Source organism: Tamandua tetradactyla, chromosome 1, assembly GCF_023851605.1.
Source record: "Tamandua tetradactyla isolate mTamTet1 chromosome 1, mTamTet1.pri, whole genome shotgun sequence".
Classification (NCBI taxonomy): Eukaryota; Metazoa; Chordata; class Mammalia; order Pilosa; family Myrmecophagidae; genus Tamandua; species Tamandua tetradactyla.
In genome coordinates this window covers 225,627,576-225,642,020 of record NC_135327.1, presented here as the reverse complement: position 1 = coordinate 225,642,020, position 14,445 = coordinate 225,627,576, and positions in this window count along the sequence as shown.

Genomic DNA, 14,445 nt, shown 5'->3' with positions numbered 1-14,445 from the left:
TTTCATACCTGCTTTGAAGGGAAAAATGCTGTCACCACTAGAGTGGCCTGGAAATCTCATCACCTTGCCACCATTTCACAGAGGGAGGCTTTGTAACAATGATTTCTTCTAAAAATGCTGAGCCTAGGCCCCTCTCCTGACATCTAACTTAATTGGTCTGGGATGGTACCCAGGGAAAGTTTTGAAAAGCTCTCGGGCAATTCTGCTGCTCAGTTAGAGTTGACAGCCGGTGTGGGGTCATGGAGACGGGATAGCTCCTCGCAGCTGGAACCTTAGCTGCTGGATTTCAGGTGGGGCTTTTCACCATTGTTACTCCATTGTCATTAACCTACTCGTACAATGCCCTAGAAACACATCAAGAAAAGAGCTATAGCCCTTTCCCACTGCTTCTCACTGGACCAACAGTTCTCTCATTTTTACACCTCTCTCACTACAGATCTTCACTTGGTGGAGAAACGCAAGGACACCCGTGGCCATGGAGTTCATGGCTACCCCCAAAGGCTGTGGAATGGGTCTGGGTCTGGAAATAGTAACTGCCTCCTCAGTCGGCTGGACCTCCAGGCTTTTTCTGGGGACAGTGGAGCCCAGCTGAGGTCTCATCTTCTAACTGTTGGGCAGGTCTCATTTGAGGGCATCTAGGGCAAATGCTCTCTATTTTTTTAAGTATGATGGCATGCTGGGTTTCATGACTTTGACAAGCTGTGAACTCTTTAAGGACAGATTCCTTAATCTTAGATGCATTCCCTCCAATTGTCCCCATGAGCTGGTGAGGGCAACAGTGTCAAGCAGAAAACAGGACAGAAACCAGGGAGTCATTGTCAACTTAGAACTGAGAGTGACTCTAAGGGGAAGGGGAAGGTGGAGAAATTATTCTTTTCTACTCTGTTTCCACCTTCATCTCCAACAAGGCTAGAATTGGTGAGAACAAACCAGAAAACCAAGAGTGGAGCAGAGATACTGACCCATACAGTTAAATCAGAGTAGCAGGGTGCTCTAAAAAGGGACTCAGAACTAATCAGCCCATCTGGATTTCTATAAATGATTACAAAACAGGGCAGACAAATGGATTTTGAGGTTCTTTCATGTGCCAGTTTGAAACTGTTTTATACCCCAGAAAAGCCATGTTCTTTAATCTCCACTCAGAATTGTTGGGTGGGATCTTTTTTATTGTTTCCATGGAGATGTGACCCACCCAAATGTGGGTGGTAACTTTTGTTTAGGTGGTTTCCATAGAGATGTGTCGCCACTCATTCAAGGTGAGGTTGCTTACTGGAGTCCTTTAAGAGGGAACCATTACTGGAAAAAGACAGAGCCTAGATAGCCAGAAACTTTTGGAGATGCAGAAGGAAACGCCCCTAGGTCAGCCATATGAAACGAGAGGAGAAAGCTAGCAGATGTTACCATTGTCTTCTCAGCTGAGAGAGGTGTTCAGAAGCCAAAGACCCCAGCAGGTGCCAGCCACATGCCTTCCCAGCTGACAGAGGGGTTCCAGATGGCATCAGCCTTTATTGAGTGAAGGTATCCTCTAATTGGTGCCTTAATTTGGACATTTTCATGGCCTAAGGACAGTAAACTTGCAACTTAATAAATTCCCCTTTTAAAAAGTCATTCTGCTTCTGGTATATTGCATTCTGGCAGCTTTAATAAATGAAAACATCTCACATCACCCCCTTATCTTACCCCCTTAAAGGCCCCCAGTGCCCCTAACCCACTAGACTAGGAATGCAGCCTGGTATGCAAGCCCCCTGGGGGCTGACCTCCCTCGCCTCTTCAATGCCTCCCTTGTCCAGCTCCTCCTCACGACCCCCCCTTGCAGAAGCCCTGGAACGTGCTGTCCCACGCAGCTTCCCGGGAGAGGCTCCTCTTTGCCCTGCTCTTCCCCTTTCTGATCATATTTTATGGCCCAGCTCACATCTTTTCTCCCGAATGCAGTGTTTTCGGACGTCCCTTGCCCTGTCAATCTCCCTCTTTCATCCATCACTCCACACCCTGTGCAGAATTCTGTCTGAGCACTGACATGGTACGCACACTGGCTTAGGTGACAGCACATCTCCGAGCTTTCCCCATGTTGATGCCTAGCAGAGCTCTGGGGACTGCATGGGCAAGGGGCAGTGCTGGACCCCTGTTTGGCTCAGTCACTTACAGTGTGACCTTGGAGATTCCTTGACATCTTCAAGCCTCAGTTTCCTCCTCTGGGGAATGGAGATAATAATAGTAGAGGTGATGCATGTAAAATGTGCTTGCTGTGAAATAACAGTGGATGTGGCTGCCACACAACAACAGTAATGATGACTGATGCCTACACAGCATTTAGGACGCCTGGGGCTCAATTCTAAGGGTTTTCGTACCTTAATTCATTTAGTCCTCTGCATAACCTGATTGGATAGTTACTGGTATCCCTGTTTACAGATTAGAAAACTGAGGCACAGGGAGGTTAAGTTACTTTCCTAAGGTCACACAGCTGGTGTGATAGAGATGTGATTTGAATCTGGGCAGTCTAGTGCCAGAGCCACAAGTGATGCTTCCTCAAGTGCCCAGGATATGTTAATTATTAATTACAAATATGTGTAAAATCTAAGAATCTCTCCAGAAGCTGAGAGCAAATTCCAGGGAAGACTGCTGAGGGTCAGCCCCAGCACTGAGGGCTCACCTCCTGTCCCCCTACTGATGTGGGACCAGGAGAAGGGAAAGGAAGCCTCACGCCATTTCCACGGAGGTTCTGGTTTGTTCCTGGATAAACAGGCGAGATATCTGCAGCTCAGCAGGCCGGAGGCTATGCCTCTTACCCTGACTCAGAAACTGCCGGAGGGGAAGGTCTGACCAGGACAGACGGTTACTCAGAGACAGACACAGGAAAGCCAGTGTGGCTCCACCTGGCACGCATCCTGTCCCGTCCCCTCTGGATCCTCTGGCAGAGAGGCCAGGCCACATGGTCCTCGGCACTCCGCTGGGACCTCTGGATACCCTCCTGTCCCCTTGCAGGGCCCGTGGCCAGGTGCTTGTCCCTCCGCAGCCTGGGCCCACCCTTTACAGTCGGGCTGCCCAGACCTTCCAGCGAGCGACCTTCAAGGAGTGCTGCTGAGGCCTGGAGATGGCCTGCTGGCTCCAAGCATGAGGTTATAGGAGCTCTGCTAGGCATCAACATGGGGAAATCCACTGCAAAATTAAACAAGGTCAGTTTGAACCAACACAAGTCTCAGCAGCCTGGGAGCCAGCTCTTCTCCCCTCCCTGCAGTCGCCCTGACTGCCCGCTGGCTGCCCCCATGTGCAGCAGGCAGCTCCTGCTTAGCCGGGCTCCCAGACCCAGGCCCCACCTGTACCCCAGCTGCCCAGGAGTCCCTGGAGGGGGCAGCAGGACTGCTGGAATATTTGGCAAATAACTAGTTGGTTAAACTTCCCTTATTTCTCCAGTATGTTTGCTCATCTCCTTCCCTTCTCCATCAAACAGGATGCCAGGTAAACCTTAAGAACCTGCCCTAGGAGGAAACTAGTAGGAGATGCTATGAAGGCCTGGACTGGGGTGAGGCCCAGCCCTGAGAGGGAGGCTGCTCTAAATTCCAGGCAGCTCTTTTGCCTACCCTGGCCCTACCCTGAACTGCTATTTGGCAGGCACCCAGTAGCACTGAAAGACAGACAGCAGATGGCTTTCGGCTGCCCCTTTACCCCTCCACCACCATCCTTCATAACCTATGATTCTCCTTGCTCAATTCGCTTAAGCTATTAGTTGATAAGGATTTATAAGGACTTCTTAATCAGAAGCCTCAGAACAAAAATAATTAACAGTTATTCAGTGCAACCTAGAAAGTTGCAGGCACTCTTCTAAACGCTTTTCATGTATTGGCTCATTTAATTCCCAGAATAAACCATGACAAAAGGGTTTATTTTACAGATGAGGAGACTGAGGCACAGAGAGGTTAAGCTGCTTGCCCGAGGTCATGCAGTTAGTAGATGGTAGATCCACAGTTTGAATCCAGAGAGTCTTTACCCCAGAGCATGATCTCTTAGGTACTACACCTTGTTGTGACACTGAAAAGCCTTCAGAGACACTAAACAGGGGGCTAGGGGCTGGCCAGGGCAGGCAGAATTGGGATTTGATATTTTTAATGGAGAACTCCAAAATCACAAGGGAAGTCTGCTTGAGGGGCTGGTCAGGATGAAGCGCCACTGTCTCTGGCTTGCATTTGCATCAGATTGCTGCTCTTCTGAACAGATAGTTTGGCATCCTTGAAACTGGTTTCTTCCAACCCTAAAGACTGGATTTCCTCACATCTTCTTCCTAGTCCGGTCTGGTTCCCACTTGATGATATTGAACTCAGGAAGGAGAAGCCTTGTGTGCCTGTGTGTTTCCCACAGTATCCGGCCCTTGTACTTAGTAGGTGTTCCCTAAATGCTGTTCATGAATTAAATTCCTTTGTCTGCCTCAGCCCCCTTGAGTATGGACCTTGGGCAAGCTGCCCTCTGGGACAGGCAGGCGACCATGTCCTGCTGTCTGTTGACCTTCCTTCCTTCTTCCCTCATTCCCATCTCTGTCAGGGCAGCAGGTTTTCTTTCTGCAGATTTAACCCCGTGGAGCTTGGTCCCCTTGGTCTCTCTACAGCAGAGAACACATAACACCCTTTTGACTTCTATACATCTTTTGGATATATATGACTAGAGAGAACTAGAAAATATACCCTTGATTTCCAATCGCTTACCTTCAAGTACAAGTGTAAATGAAATCCTTTTATCCTATCTTGATTTTTTTGTATCATTTCAGATGCTTTTCTCTGCCACATGTTCCCTCCTCCCCTCCCCACCATGTCCTCTGATGAACATTGTACCTCACTCATTTTGTTCTTCAACTTTTGCTCCCCAGGTTCTTGACAGACTTAATTCCCAGCTAAATATGAATCGAAAGATTGGGGCCCATTGATCCAATGCATTAAACCCAGAAACCTCCACGATGTCACTATCTCTTAGGAACAAGTGTATCTCCTAAAGACCTTGATCCTGAGAATGGGGCTGGCTCTACTTCAGAAAAGGAAATTCATTAGTAGCCAGAACATTCCGGAACTCCTATCTGACCCAGAACAACTGGGCATCACAAGACCAAGGCTGACTCTGAGCCAGAACCGCTCCCTTCCAGATCTGGGGATGAGATGGACTTGCCTTTGCCTTTGGCTAGGCCGGTGCATGTTGGCGATGGACATTTACCCCACTTTTCATCTTTCTCTGCCTGCATGTTCCTAACACGTTAAGAATAAGGTTTCTAAAAGCACTTCCTTCATTTGGTCATATCCGATTAATCCTAAAGATCTCCAGTCTTCCTTTATTCTGCACCCCACCATCGCAGATGTCCTCAGTTTGTACTGCATTTAAACCTCAGTGAGGTGGTGCAATGGTGGCTCAGTGAAAGAATCCTCGCCTGCCATGCCGGAGACCCGGGTTCAATTCCCGGAGCTTGCCCATTCCAACAAACAAACAAATAAACAAAAACCGCAAGGAAGGATTTTCCAGACATCCCCCATAGATTTGTCATAGTTTTTGAATATTTCCTGAAACATCTGGCTTTGTGAGAGTCTGGAGGTCGTGTGTAAGTTTTCCTACAATTCTGGTTTTTAAATGAAACTTGGGTTTTATGTTATTTTGGTACTTGTGATTATGTAGTTTAATAAATAGCCCCCAGGTTCTCCCTGCAAGCTACTTCTCTTACCAGAGACAGAGACCTCTGCTTGCTGGTGCTTTCCTGCCTGAGGCTGGGTGCAGGATGCTGTGACGGTCAGAGCCCACCCAGGGTGAGTCTCTCCAGTCTGAACGGAAACAATTTACCCCACCATGCAAGGCTGCAATTCTGCTGCTCAGCAGAGGCATGGCCCTCAGGCCTAGTTTTCACATCACGGGTCCTGACATTCTTTCTAGGCCATATTTAAATAATCTTCCTTATTCTGCACTTGCGCTGCAGCCTCTAAAACCTTCACCTGCTCTGGGACTTCAGGACCCAGGAACTTTTCACAATGCCCTCTTAGGGGCTTCCACCAGCAGCTGCATCTGGTGTCACGTACTAGCTGAGCTTCCTTCCAGTGCCCCCTCTCTGTTTCTTAAAGGACTTGCTTATGGGGCCCCACACATGTGCTCATTGGCCAAAACTGAATCTGGCTGACATGTCTGCTGGAGGGGTGACTAAATGCATGGAGGCATTTAATAAATACTACACTTGAAAGTGATAGTTTTTCTGACCTTCTCATGATAATGAGTAACCTCTGAAGGTTTCTGTATGCCAGTGAATAAATTATCAAAACGGAGCCAGTATCTTTTTACCCCAGTCTTTATTAATATTGGCAAAACAGCTATTTTTGGCTTGTAATGGAAATAACCCAAATTGGGAAGGGTAGCTTCTTAAAAAGAAAAAGAAAAGCCACACTAAACAAAATGATCAATTGGAAAAACATTTTGATTAATTCTTTCATTTTTCTTCAGAGAGACATGGAAAATGAGAGGAAAGGGGAAGTACAGAAGGTTGGTCACTCATCAAAATATGTTTTAAGAAAATTCCTGGCTTCTATTTCAGGCAGGTTTACATTGCCACTGCTAACAGCCAAACGAAGGGCAGGACTTGACCTCTGAGTATAAAATGTGGCTCATTAGTTGGTATTTTCCTGAAAGGCTGATTGATAATCTTTTCGGGCATTTGAGATAATCAAGGACAGGACAATGTCACAGGATGTGAGTTACCATCCTGACGTGGCTGAGATACTGACACCTATTTCCTCTCCTCTGGGCAGTGTGTGTGACAATCTCTCCCACACACTTCCCGAATCTTCCTTCCCCTGACCGTTCCCCATGGCTATGACTCCACATTGATGGGTTCTTTCCCTAAGATTCTTTTGCTGTTACTTTAACCATGTTGTATGTAAACAAAGGAAGGTTCTAGGGATAGGTTTTTCAGAGTATGGTGCAATCTTCCTCCCCTCTTGAAGGAGTGGTGATCTCCTGCAAGACAGTGTATACAAGTCACCATTGGCCTTTATTTCCAGGTTTTGAAGGCATAAATCTGAGTCATTGAGCCCAGGTGGAAAAGACATTGTTTTTCCCAGACTGGTGATGGCATTCCCAATTTGGACTCTTCTTCCACACCTCAGTAAGCCCCCTGGATGTGGTTGAGTAAGATAGGAGTTCTGGCAATGAATGGTTGAAGCCAGGGTCATTCATTATTTTGCTTTTTAACTTATTAAACTAGTATTTTTTTTTCTAGATATAGAAGTAATAGCTCTGATGGTAGAAAAGATATAAGAAAAAGCATGGAGAGAGTTAAAAATCCCACAAATGTCATTGCTGTTAAATTGATGTCATGAAAAAGTTTATACAGAATGTATATGGATGTACACGTATATGATTTCTATGACAGGATTAGAATCCTGCCATACAAGCAGTTTTAGATCCTGCTTTTTATTCACTTAGCATTATAAGGTGGCCATTTCCTCATGTCTTTAAATATTTTTCAAAACTATCATTTTTAACAACTGCACAACAGTCCATCGTATATGACGGTGCTGAGAGTTATTTAACTGGTCTCCCATGGTTCAGTTGTTCATATAGTTTTTTACTATTATAAAGCAATGATAAATTAAAGTAATGATAACTTAAAGTAAATCTGTGTAGTATCACAGTTTAATTTCTTAGGTTAGATTTCTAAAAGAAGAGTCACTGGGCCAAGTGGTGGGAGCAATTTTAGGCCCTTGATATGTAGTAGATTATTGATTTTTGTGGCAATGTCCTTTAATCTTGCTGTGAACACTGAGTTAGTGGATACTGAACCATTGCTCCTTGGGGAAATACAGGGCTGGGTTCCTATGAGCCTCTGGTTACAACATTTTTTCAATGATCAATACATAATCTTGTTCTATGTGCATTTCTGTTTAAAGACACGTTATTTAATAGATATTATTGATTCATTGATGTCGAACTTATAGCCAACAGTACCATAATTTATGCTTGAGAAAAGCATATCCAGGCTTGGATAATAGAAATGCCTATTTCCTTCAAAAGGCACAGCACAGCCTTCCTGTGCTTAGAAAAACTAGACAGTACTTCAATATTATGCTTGGGGTCATTTTAAACAGAAAAGTCACCAACAAAAAGCACAAAAGTGTGAAAAATGTGGCACTAAATAGATCATGGAAAGGACACTTGCTTACAGAATGAGGACTGAGACAGGAAAGCAGAGCATGGCCATGTTTGACCCCAGCTGGGAATGGGCACATCTGGTGTGCTGGCTTGGAGCTTTGTACTCCAGGAAAACATGTTCTTAAATTTAATCCATTCATATGGATGTGAACCCACATAGATAGGACCTTTTGATAAGGTTACTTCAGTAAATGTGTGGCCCAGCCCAAGAAGAATGGGTCTTAATCCTACAACTGACAGTCTTGTAGGGAAGGTTACATAGAGAGGAAGCCACAGGGAGCAACCAGAGCTGAAAACTGACAGAGCCTGGAAGGCAAGGAGAAGCCAGGAGAGGCCCATGTGCATTGCCAGGTGACAGAGGATCCCAGGACCAAAGACCACTGAAATGCCAGCCCCCAAATACCACAGTCTTCTGGGAGAAAGAATTGCCTGCTGATACCTTAATTTTGGTCTTCTTCTAACTCAAAACCATGTGTCATTATTTCCCATTTTTAAAGCCAACCCATGAATTGGTGTTTTGGCAGCTAGGAAATAAAATATTAGGCAACTCAAAATTTTCAACCTTCTGTGCATGTTTATGAATGACTGTGAAAGCCCGGCAAGTATTGATTTATGGATTGCAAATAAATTTTATCAAATAGCTGAATTTTCGGATACAGAATCATGAATAATGGGTGTTGTGGATTTGATCAAGCCTCCCGCAAAGACATGTTCAAGCCCTGTGGGTGAACTTATTTGTGAATGGGGCCTTTGAAGACTATATTAAGATGAGGCTAACCTGAATCAGAGTGGGCCTTAATCCAATATGACTGGGGTCCTTTTAAGTAAAAGAAATCTGTAGACAGTAGTAGGAGTGAGGAGGAGATAGAGGTAGCAGATCATCATATCACTGAAGACATCTTGCATATCGCCACCAGAATGTGACAGACTTAGGAGAAAGCATGGTCTGCAGATACTTGGACTTCAGATTTCTAGCCACCAAAGCTATGAGAGAATAAATTCCTGTAAGCCAACAGGTATTTGTTATACGAGTCCTGCAAACTAACACAGCTTTTTGGTACTAGAAATTGACAATTACCTAAAAGTGTGAAAGTGGCTTTGGAATTGGGTAATGGGTAATGGCTGAAAAAATTTTGAGGTGCTTGATAGAAAAAGTTTAAATTGCCTCGAAGAGATTGTTGGCAGAGATATGGAAATTAAAGGTAATTCTGGTGAGGGCTCAGAAAGAAGAGGGGTGAGCTATAGAGAAAGTTTCTATCATCTTAGAAATTACATATATAGTCATGGGTACAATGTTGGTAGAAATTTAGATGTAAAAGTGAGATCTTTGGAGGAAATGATGAATGTGTTATTGGAAACTAGAAGAAAGGTGATTCTTGTTTTAAAGTGGCAGAGAAGTTGGTGAAATTGTGTTCTAATGTTGGATGAAAGGCAGGAATGATGAGCTTGGCTATTTAGCTGATGAGATTTCCAAGCAAAGTGTAGTTTGGTTTCTCCTTGCTACTTATAATAAAATGTGATTGGACAGAACTAAACTGAGGACTGAATTGTTAAGCGAAAAGGAACCAACACTTGATGATTTGGAAATCCTCAGCCTATCCAGAAAGCTATGGGCAGAAGTAGCCCTAAGAAGATCCTCCCTGTGTTTCTAGGAGGTGGTTCCCCAAAGAACAGAGCTTTATGTGAGGGTGTGACTGAACAACCATTTGCCAAATAAATTAGACATGGATCCAATCAACCATCTCAGAGGAAGTCCGGAATGGAGATGTAATCTTGAGGAAAGATCATTTTGTCTAATGGCTTGGACCCCTTTGAACTGCACAGAAGACTGACAAGATATTAAAACATTTTGTATAAGCAGAAACCCAGCCAACCTGAACTGAAAGGCACAGAGATGGGATGAAGTGAAGGAAGAATGATTTTAAAAGCAGAACAAGAGATACAAAGGTCAGGCTGAAAGGACTTCCTTGTGCTGAGAGAGGGGCTATCATCCTGGATTTAGAGAGGGCACGGTCGCTGTGGGTAGAGCATTGGATTGCCCTCTAGCAGGTTGAGAGGACGAGGCATTGATCCACAACATCTTTCAGGCCTTGACATCTGATGGAATTTCCCCTCCTGGGGTTTGGACTTGCTTGGGGCCTGTGACCTCTGTTTTCCATACAGATTTTCCCCGCTGGAATGGGAATGCCGATTGTATGCCTGTTCTGCTATTTTATTTTGGAAGCAGATAACTTGTTTTCTAGGTTTAACAGGTCCACAGATGGAAAAGAACTTTGCCACAGACAGACCACACCCATAACTGATTTTGATGAACTTAGACTTGCTATTGCAATGGCTTAAGGTTTTGGGGATGTGCGGATGGGGTGAATGTATTTCACATGAGGGAAGAATATATCTATTGTGATCAAAAGGGTGGACAATTGTAGGTTGGATCATGTCTACTACATGTCCGAGAACATGTTGAAGTTCAAGTCCTAGCCTTCCTGTGTGAGCTCGTTTGTAAATGGAAGCTTCAAAGGTCTTGTTAAGATGAGGTCAGGCTGAGTCAGTGTGGGCCTTTATCCAATACGACTAGTCCTTACAAGTTAAGGAGGTTTGGGGTCAAAAGTGGAAGTGAGGAGGAGGAAGAGACAGGTTGCCATGTGATGGAGGATTGCTGGCAAACCACCACCTGAACCCTGAACATTTCGGAGAAATCTTGGGATATGGATACCTTGATTTTGGATATGTGGCCTCCAAAACTGAAAGACAATGAATTCCTGTTGGTTAAGCCAATGAGTTTGTGGTGCTTTATACAGAAGCCCTGACAAGCTAAGACAATGAGGAGCGACTGGATGCTGCCCAGTCACCATTGAGGAAGATGGCTGCAATTTTCAAATCCTTCCAGCAGTGTATGAGAGGCCCAGTCCCACTGCAACTTAATCAGCATCATTTTTTAATGTGATAAAATGAGATAGCTTAACAAGAGATAGTGTCTTGTTTTAACTTGCATTTTTTATAACTAATGTGGTTACATTCTTTTACATAGATATTTGAATAGGTCAAATGGTCTGTTAGTGTCCTGAATTATACTGATTTCCCCAGTGGAATTCAAGGCTGTCAAGAGGTGATTTGTATCTTTTTCTTCTTCTTCTTCATGTTCCTTCTCATCATAGCAACTGGTATAAAATGAGCATTTCACATTTAGGAGCAGATACTTAATAATTATCAAAGCAATTGTAAGTCACAGAATTATTGTCGTACTCAAGAACGAGTCAGATCATAGAAGCAAAGCACGTGGTAGAAGGGAAGGATTGCCTAGAGCTGATGTAAGAACAATGATAGTGTTGGAAGGAATCTAGACTTCAGAAGCAGTAAGGACATTAATAATAATTCCCTTGATTTCATGTTTATTATCCTTTTCCCTATGAATCCAGATGCCATCAGTGGATAGGCAGCTTTCTCCATACGTGACCACTGGGAAACTTAAACCATAGTAGTTGAGAATTCCGGGTTTGTACTTGACCTGCATTAGGCCAGGTATTTTCTACTTAGTTCCCAGCTGAACTTGGGAAAAAATCACTTAATCTCTCTTTGTCTCAGTTTCATCAATTGCAATCTAGGTAATAATACCAACTTCACTGAGTTGTTGTAAGGATGAAAAGAAATAATTTATATAAGCTCTCAGTTTGGTATCTGGTACAACATAGGAACATACCAAGTGCGCTATAATGGTCATCTCCTAGGAACACGAAGTACCCACCTGCCTCCAGCATCTTGTGCTAAGGTCAGTGTGCATGTTTCTGTGGCATTCTTGGCCAATAAAATGATGGCAAAATGCGTCTCATTCCTTCTTCTCTTTAATGCAAATTTAACCCAGTGGCCTGTTAGCTGGTTTCATTTACCATCCACTTGCATCGTGTTTCAAGTGATGATGTTTTTCTGAACCGAGAAGAGAATGAAAATGACCTGACCAAGGGAGAACAATGCTAAAGATCAACCAAATCCATGTCAGTGTGTAGGAGTTCTACTTCACCCATATTAAATTGGCTACGAGAATATTATGATGGAGATGGACGCAAACCCGGAGGGCTCTGACTCCAAAAGCTGTGTTTCTAATGAGTCACACACAGTATTGGGCCTCTTGAATGCATATCTCTCAACACACAGAGATGTTCCATTTCTAGTCATTTTCCATTTCTTTCAGCATTTATAATACATTTTAATAATATAAGTTATACACATACACACAACTTGCATATTAAAATTAAAACTTGCTGGAAGGATGGGATGTTTCCTCCTACAGTTTCTCCCAGCTCCCCTTTCCACTCCTTTTGCTCCCAAGAGGCAAAAATGACCTATTTGAATATTGGGTGCAATACTATTAGCTCAGGGACTTAGCCGAGAGAACTCAAGAATGGAGACAAAAATGAGGAAAATTATGTATGGCACATGCAATCAAATGCTTCCCATGGCAAAGTCACTGTTGAGATCTGACAGAAGTCATTTGTCTCCCCAGCTGTTTTATTTTTTTTCCTCCTGCTTCATTAGCAAGTGTTCTTCCAGATACCTCCAGGCAGGAGCTGACCTCCCAGAGATGCCTCCCACCTCCCCAAGCTGCCCCTGCCCCACGGGGCCCTGGTCACCCAAGCTGCAGGGCCCCACACAGGCTCCTCTGGGGCCCTTCAGCACAGGCTGATCTCCTGCCTTCATGGTTTGGTGGGCAAGGGATCCGGTTGCCATAACAACTCTCAGCAGCCACTTCAGGCTGGCGGGAACATTCCCTAAGCTCCTCTCTGTCTGTGTGTCCTTGGCGATTTCCCCCGCCTTGGTGAAGTAGGTGGGGAACCACTTCCTCCAGGGATCTCCCCCAGCTCACGGAGGGTGCAGATGGGCGGGGGAAGTGCGTTGCCACGGCCGTGACTCCTCGAGTTCTTCCATTGGAAGAAAGTCTGACTCGAGGGATCTGCCTGGAGTTCCCGATGGCAGAGTCAGCCAAGAAGTGCATTATCATAATGGTTTCCATGCGGTCTTTCCCAGAGATGAGTTGGCTTTCTGGGGTGGATGTTGGGGGGATGGGCAGGGACTTCAACTGAAGGTGCCCTTTCCCAGGGAGCTCAGTGCCATGGAAACGTCCCCAGTGGCAGGAACCAGGCAGCTCAGCCCAGATGCCACCTTTCCAGTCTGTTCTCATTCTCCCATCTCTTTCACAAACCCTTGGGATTCTGCGGGCTTCTGGGAATCCTAATTCTTGGGACCTCTGAGATGCTGCCTTGCCCATGTGCTCAAAACTAATCTCAGGGCAGGATGCTGACTTTGCCCAGGGTCGCGCCTCTGGGGTCCCCTGGGTTCCACACGTTCTCCTTAGAAAGAAGGACAACTTTGCTTGTGAGAAAATGGGAATAGGAGGATCATAGGAATAAAAACCACAGGAGAGTCAAACCAACTCAACAAGCTGTGACTGTGTCCGAGCAGGTGAGCACATCCTTTCCTTCAGTCCTCAGTCTTTCTAGTCCTGGGCTCGGTGCCTTTGGTGGGCACTAATATGATTTTGGTGCTTCAACATCTGGGTTCGAATCCTGTTTTAATCTCTTAATAGCTGAGACACACTGGGCAAACTACATGCTCTTTCTGTGTGTCTATTTTCTTATTTGAAAAAGGAGAAAGTAAAATGCCTTCTGTGCTGGTTTGAAAGGAAGTATGCCCCCTAAGAAAAGCCATGTTTTAATATAAATCCCACTTCATAAAGGTAGAATAATCTCTATTCAATACTGTATGTTTGAAACTGTAATGAGATCATCTCCCTGGTTGATGTGATTTAGTTAAGAATGGTTGTTAAACTGGATTACGGGATGACATGTCTCCACCCATTTGAGTGGGTTTTGATTAGTTTCTGAAGTCCTATAAAAGAGGAAACATTTTGGAGAATGAGAGATTCAGAGAGATTCAGAGAGACTCAGAGAGAGCAGAGAATGCTGTAGCACCACAAAGCAGAGAGTCCATGAGCCAGCAACCTTTGGAGATGAAGAAGGGAAACGCCTCCCGGGGAGCTTCATGAAATAAGAAGCCAGGAGAGTAAGCTAGCAGATGACGCCGTGTCTGCCATGTGCCCTTCCAGCTGAGAGAGAAGCCCTGAATGCGTTCGCCATGTGCCTTTCCAGATGAGAGAGAAACCCTGAACTTCATCGGCCTTCTTGAACCAAGGTATCTTTCCCCGGATGCCTTTGATTGGACATTACTATAGACTTGTTGTAATTGGGACATTTTCTCAGCCTTAGAACTGTAAACTAGCAACTCATTAAA